Source organism: Ptychodera flava, chromosome 7 (assembly GCF_041260155.1).
Source record: "Ptychodera flava strain L36383 chromosome 7, AS_Pfla_20210202, whole genome shotgun sequence".
Lineage (NCBI taxonomy): Eukaryota > Metazoa > Hemichordata > Enteropneusta > Ptychoderidae > Ptychodera > Ptychodera flava.
The window spans coordinates 16,217,322-16,223,321 of record NC_091934.1 but is presented as its reverse complement, the minus strand read 5'-3'; the positions used below and the strand labels follow the sequence as shown (position 1 = coordinate 16,223,321).

At 38.4% G+C, this 6,000-nt stretch overlaps 2 protein-coding genes across 2 annotated transcripts in view; both read left to right on the top strand.

Moving 5' to 3' along the window:
* The first annotated feature begins 1,602 nt into the window (after positions 1-1,602).
* Positions 1,603-6,000, top strand: part of LOC139136864 (protein sidekick homolog) — a 311,194-nt gene continuing 306,796 nt past the window's right edge. The window contains exon 1 of the mRNA XM_070704701.1: positions 1,603-1,883. The gene's annotated coding sequence lies outside the window, so the exon portion shown is untranslated. The remainder of the gene's footprint in view (positions 1,884-6,000) is intronic.
* LOC139136870 (uncharacterized) overlaps positions 1,827-6,000 on the top strand; it is an 18,086-nt gene continuing 13,912 nt past the window's right edge. Inside the window, exon 1 of the mRNA XM_070704707.1 lies at positions 1,827-1,914. The gene's annotated coding sequence lies outside the window, so the exon portion shown is untranslated. The remainder of the gene's footprint in view (positions 1,915-6,000) is intronic.

Here is a 6,000-nt window from a genome sequence, read left to right as displayed (position 1 = left end):
TATCAATTCACTGGTTTCTCACCATGTTTCCCTGTCACGAAACCACATTGATCTGCTCACAATACAGTGTCATAAACAAGGTTGAACAGTGTGTGAAGTAGCCTTCATTGATTTTTCAAACACAGACTATTGTTTAATAATAAATAATCTCATAAGAGTTTGTTACTTGTGTTGAACTTATTGGCTAAGTTTTGGTACATTTATCTTTTATTTTGAGTTTATGGAATATTAATACAAATTGTACATTATCTTTAAACTATCATTTTGTCACGTAAATGGGCTATTGTACCAAGCAAAGTTAACTTCATAATCGGCCATTTTGTAACTTTCGGTTGCCATTTTGTTTTTATGACGTCATCACAATAATTAATTTTCATCAATTATATGTTTTGTCTGTAATTTGGGGTGTTAATTTCAGTTCAGGCGATAAAATGCTGAAAACAGGCTTAATTAACAGTGCTTTAACATTTTTAGACAATGTTACGGCGGACATTTTGAATTTGGTCGGCCATTTTGGCTTTATGACGTCATCATAATAATTGATTTGCGTCAATTTAATGTTTTATTTATAATTGAGAATGTTTGTGTCAGTTTATTTAAAAAAATATTGAAAACTGGCCGAATAAACCGTATTTTACCATTTTTAAGCAATATAATGGCGGCCATTTTGAATTTATGACGTCATCGAGCCTTTCCGGTGGCCAAAATTTTTGGAGCAATAGCTAATTTTGATGTACACATATATGTGAACCTCTGTAGCAAATTTGGCACTTTTGTCATCCGTGTAACGATCTTGCTGTTTTTTGTTGCTAAGCCACCTGACTAATGTGTCATGTCTAGAATTTGTCCACATACATTCCATGGAGGGACTGTGATAATATATTCACGAGGAACAGAATAATCTGGATGTTTAATGCTATTGTTTATGCTGTTATTGAGTAACAAAATTGAAGAACATGATTACTCTTTCTGTTGATTCATTTCTACTATTAACCTTCAAAATAACCAGAATAACTGCAGAAGATCATAATGTATACCCGGGAAAGGTGCCAAGAAGACGGAGTACAGCTCCGGTGTCTTTCTATCCAGTGCTCTATGGAAGCCTGCGCTGCAACAATGTGCTGTATCTGCTTTGCAACTCTGGTCTTGGAAGTTCGATACATTTTTAACAGATATTTAGTAAGTTATCAGTAGAAATGAATCAACAAAAGAAAATACTGGATTTTTTCAATTTTATTGCCCGATAACAACATAAAAGATACAACTGCCTGGAAAAATGTATTTGAGTTTTTGACAAGCGTTTCGGTCGTTTTGAGATCGTCAATGTAATTCTAAGTCACATTGGACTAATATAACCAGGCGCTCGTTGTCAAAAGGTTAGTTTAAAATATACAGTACAGCTGCAAATGAGACGTGACGGGGGCCCATCCCGCGATATCCGTCTGCCTACGCTCACTTGTCATAGTCGCCTGTGGTCTGATACACGGCGAACTACAGCAAGCGACTGTGGTACTGCTGGCGGCCGCGGGCCTTTGACTCAGTCCATTGGCGTACATGTCAAACTGACTAGGACCTTTGAAAGAATGTCCCCTTTCCATTTGAATGGCCAAATTGAGTGCGGTTGTGGCTCTGTTTTTGCCATTTAGCATGCACAACATATGGGCACTTCAAAACAAGCTGAAAATTGATGAAAATTAATGAGCCATATCAGGAAGGAGGGGAAAAGGTCGTCATCTAAAGCTTAAATAGTCATGCAATCATTCAATGTTTGGTAATCGACGTAAACAGAGTGCGACTTCCAAGTTGGCTAAGCCACCCTGATGACAGGGAGTTTTTACGACTATACACCAAGCCAGGAATGCTGAAGGTAGTCTGATAATGAGGTAATGGCAAGACTAAGTCTCCCAGTTTTTTGTGAGTATAAGACATATAGTATTACTTGGTTCGTTCATATGTCACTCTGCAAAGGCCGGAACATGTCAATCGTCCCTAACCTGTGTATAGTATCTCGTCAATGAAATTAACAGGCAGGGCGGAGCTGACTTCCCTGAAAATGGCAAAGAGAGAAAAAGGAAGAGTGTTTGAGTCAAAGAAAGACATTTACCTTAACTATAAAACCTGAAGACCTTCCCGCAGTCCCAAACAAAACGTTTCTAGATTTTGTTTAATTATTACTAACATTAGAACCACTGGACAACATCAAAATGTCGGGAGTCAAAATATTTTCAGGTCCCCCTATAGGCAGAGCAAAACTTTCAAGTCCCCCCCGACTACCCCAAAAATTTTCGAATCCCCCCTGAATTCCTCCAGCCCTCCACCAATTTTTGAACACGGCCTTACCTCTGTGAGTTTTCGACAAAAGCGCACTACAATGTTCCCAAAGCAAAAGCCAACAAGCAACCTTATGATTCATAATACAGAGTCAATGAAATTAACAGGCAGGGCGGAGCAGACTTCCCTGAAAATGGCAAAGAGAGAAAAAGAGAAGAGTGTTTGAGTCAAAGAAAGACATTTACCTGAACTATAAAACCTGAAGACCTTCCCACAGTCCCGAAATGTCCCTGTTACAGCTATGGTAATCTAATAGCACATCGGTGGAAAATGGAAATACAACTTTCATGAAATATTTAAAAGCCTTCTTAAGACAGGATTACATGTGAGGTAATGAAAAAGATATCCTAAACAGCCTAATAAAGTAAAAGCATATATAGTATACATACAATGAGATCGTAGACCATCAAAACGATCGTGCAATAGAACTTTGCAATGTCTCTATCCAATCAAAAAATAACCAGTCTTATGATGCAGTCCAGGACAACCATTGTTTTGTGTAATCTAGCAAAATTTGACCTTTTATGGAAATTCTGAGACATACGCTGCTGACTGTCATTCTATGTTTGTACAAATATTTGAATGGTTAAGTCTTCCAGTTTGTTTGTGAGTAAAAGACATATAGTATTACTTTGTTCGTTCATATGTCACTCTGCAAAGGCCGGAACACTCCTGTAGGACGCTGTGCTCCGCATCTGGAGGTCCCATGTTCATGTTAATCGTCCCTAACCTGTGTACAGTATCTCGCTCGGTACGTATTTGCAACACATGTCGTACATCGGTGTAGTCGGCGGTTGACTTTCTGAAGTGGTTGGAGTGCTGTCCTAATATGACGCAAAGTATAAGGCTGACTTCAGTCGGTTAGCTTTTCTCGGCAGCAGCATTTACTAGCTGACCTAGCGTCCCCCAGAAACAGCGTGCCAGAATATTAGTGTTCAGCTACTACAGTATATAACTTCAATTTGCTTTCGATTTACTTTGGTTGATATTCTTATATCCAGGCGTGGGGCAAGCCTTGTCAAGTATGATTTGCTCACAATTCACATTGCGGGAAGAAAGGATTCCTTTTTGGGCAGTATTCCGCGAAGCATATTTCCTACCTGAGAGCGCTTTCAGTCGGTTGCTCTCTTGACGACAGTGAACGACGTATCGGCTGGTTTCTTGTACTCAAATTAAATCGACGACACTTCTTTCAGTTTTGGTAATACTTTTACGTTTCAGCATATTTTGGCGCACTTTTGCCAAGTTTGGCGCCATTGTGAGCTGCGAACGACCTGCGAGTGAGCACGACAACAATGTATCAATTTCCGATAAAAAATATCAATCGATAACGTTCACTACACGATTACAGTGGAGACTCTGTTCCCGTTCGCCTCCGTTCTGTGTTATTTTTTCAATTTTCTGCAATTTTCATTGTTCATATTCGCCCAAATTTTGCATTAATTACAACAACTTGACAGGCATTTGGTCTGTACAGCTTAGGAGATGCTTACTGATTAAAAATGCGTCCATTTTGATTTAAGCCCCTTCTTCTGTAAATGTAAACGCTGTCAGATCGTCATTTTGTTGAGGGCAAGAGTAAATTTCAGTGATCGGAATAAATACAATGCAAATAAAAAACTTTGTGCCCTGTGGGCACAAGGTACTAATGTGATGGCGCGGCCCAATACGGCCAACATAGTGGGCCGTATGCTGTGGACGCAGGTATCTCAGAAACGCTTCAGTAACATTTTCTGAAATTTGGTCTAGTGGTCACTTGGGCATGTATCTCAAATGGTCTTTTTTCTTTTTTTGATTGAATCATTTTAAAGTCACTTTTTTAGCTTTTTTCTGAAAACCACTATTTTCACTTTTTCCTCAAAACCACTGATTTGATTATTGTGATGTTTGGCATGGGTGTTCGTATAGTTGAAATACCGTCAGAAATGTTCAAAATTTGGTGATACATGCCTTACATTATTTTTAAACAATATTTTTATCCATTTTTATTTTATATTTACTTGATTTTGCCTCACTTTTGCTAAAGCTAACGTCTGCGCATGCGCACAACTGTAGGACACAATCTCAGTTGAAGAATCGAAACGGACGCCATCTTGTTTCTCGGTATAGGCACATTTTTTACGTTGTGAACGTTTCACTGTGTATTTCAATATGTTCTATAGTTATGAAGTTGACAGTGATGCACTTTTGCAGCTGTCGTGTATTTTTTGGTACGAAAGGCGCCTTTGATCGACTGAAGAATGATGGCCTCAGTAGCCGATAAACACCGGTACTGGCAGGCATATCAGTTCTACTGAGGAAGTAATCCACTGGCCCGTATAGGTCAGGGGCTCACTTAGGGGAGAACCACTTGATTTCTGGGGGGGGGGGTATGGAGGATTTCGAGGAAAAAAAATTGTCACCAGGTGAAATAAAAGAAAAAAATTAAGCCTGTAATGGCTTGAGAAAAAAATATTCTCAAAACAGACAGAAATAAAAAAGGAATTGTCACAATGCTGTTGAAATGAGCAAAATTTTGGAAACTTCATTCTTATGTATTCTTGTGCTGGCATGCTGCCAAAGGCACGCAAATGTTTTTACCACAAGTAATTCTTATGTGCTTTTTTTTTCCAGCACTATAAGTTATGATATAAGCATTCACTACTGTACACCTCGGTGCACTTGATGTTTTCCTTCCCTTTTCTGACCCAAGAAATCATGTTTCAGGATTTCTGTTGCAATATCTCAATGGTATAGGCAATATCTAGATGGGACTATTTGACTTCTCTAAATCGTGAAAATTTAAAACACAAGATAGGAGTCAATAAACTACTGTTAAAACCAATACATTATTCTCTCAATATAAATATGTTAGAAAGATTACAAGTTGACAATGAAAATTGAGGAACAACAAATATAATGAAATACAATGTGTGAGCCTTGTTTCTCTGACCACAAAAGATAACATCTCCCCTGAGAACTTAAAAGGAATTGACTGTTTTAAGAAAAGCAGGTATAGTACTGATACAGTTGATTTGCCAAAAAAGTGTTCTATAATTTAAAGTTGTATATATAATAGACTTTCCATTTTGTTTGTCATTTGTTGGAATGTAAAATGAATAAATAAAACCATCCTGTGATATGTGAAACACTGGCTTAAATTTGAAAAATTGCACTGCTACTCCATTTGAAAAAAAAAATTGATGCAGGTCTGACTGTAGAAATAAAAAATGCTGTCTCTCTAACAAAAAAAGTTCCCATACCCACTTCCTGCATACCCCCCCCCGAAATCAAATGGGTCTCCCCTTAATATGCGCATGCGCACATAACAAGTTAGCGTTATTTTTCAAGGACTGCCATCATGTTTTCAGTCAGTTGCGGATTTTGACGTTTTAAAGGTTTTAGCGTATATTTGATTGCTGTCATGTATGTTTTGGCACGAACCTCTCCTTCGATAGACTGAAGAATGATGGCCTCCGTACTCCCCAGTATCGCGAATCCATTGCTTTTAATAGCGAGGCAATCCCACCGGCGGCCCGTACTAATAGCTGGGTGAGAGCGAGGGAATGCTCTGTCCTTCTACCTCCATGTCATAACAAACTAGCGTCTTTTTATGTTGATATACTGTCCTTTCGACACAGCGATAACTTTTAGTTTTCTGTTGCTTATTTTGGGTAATTTCGACAGTTG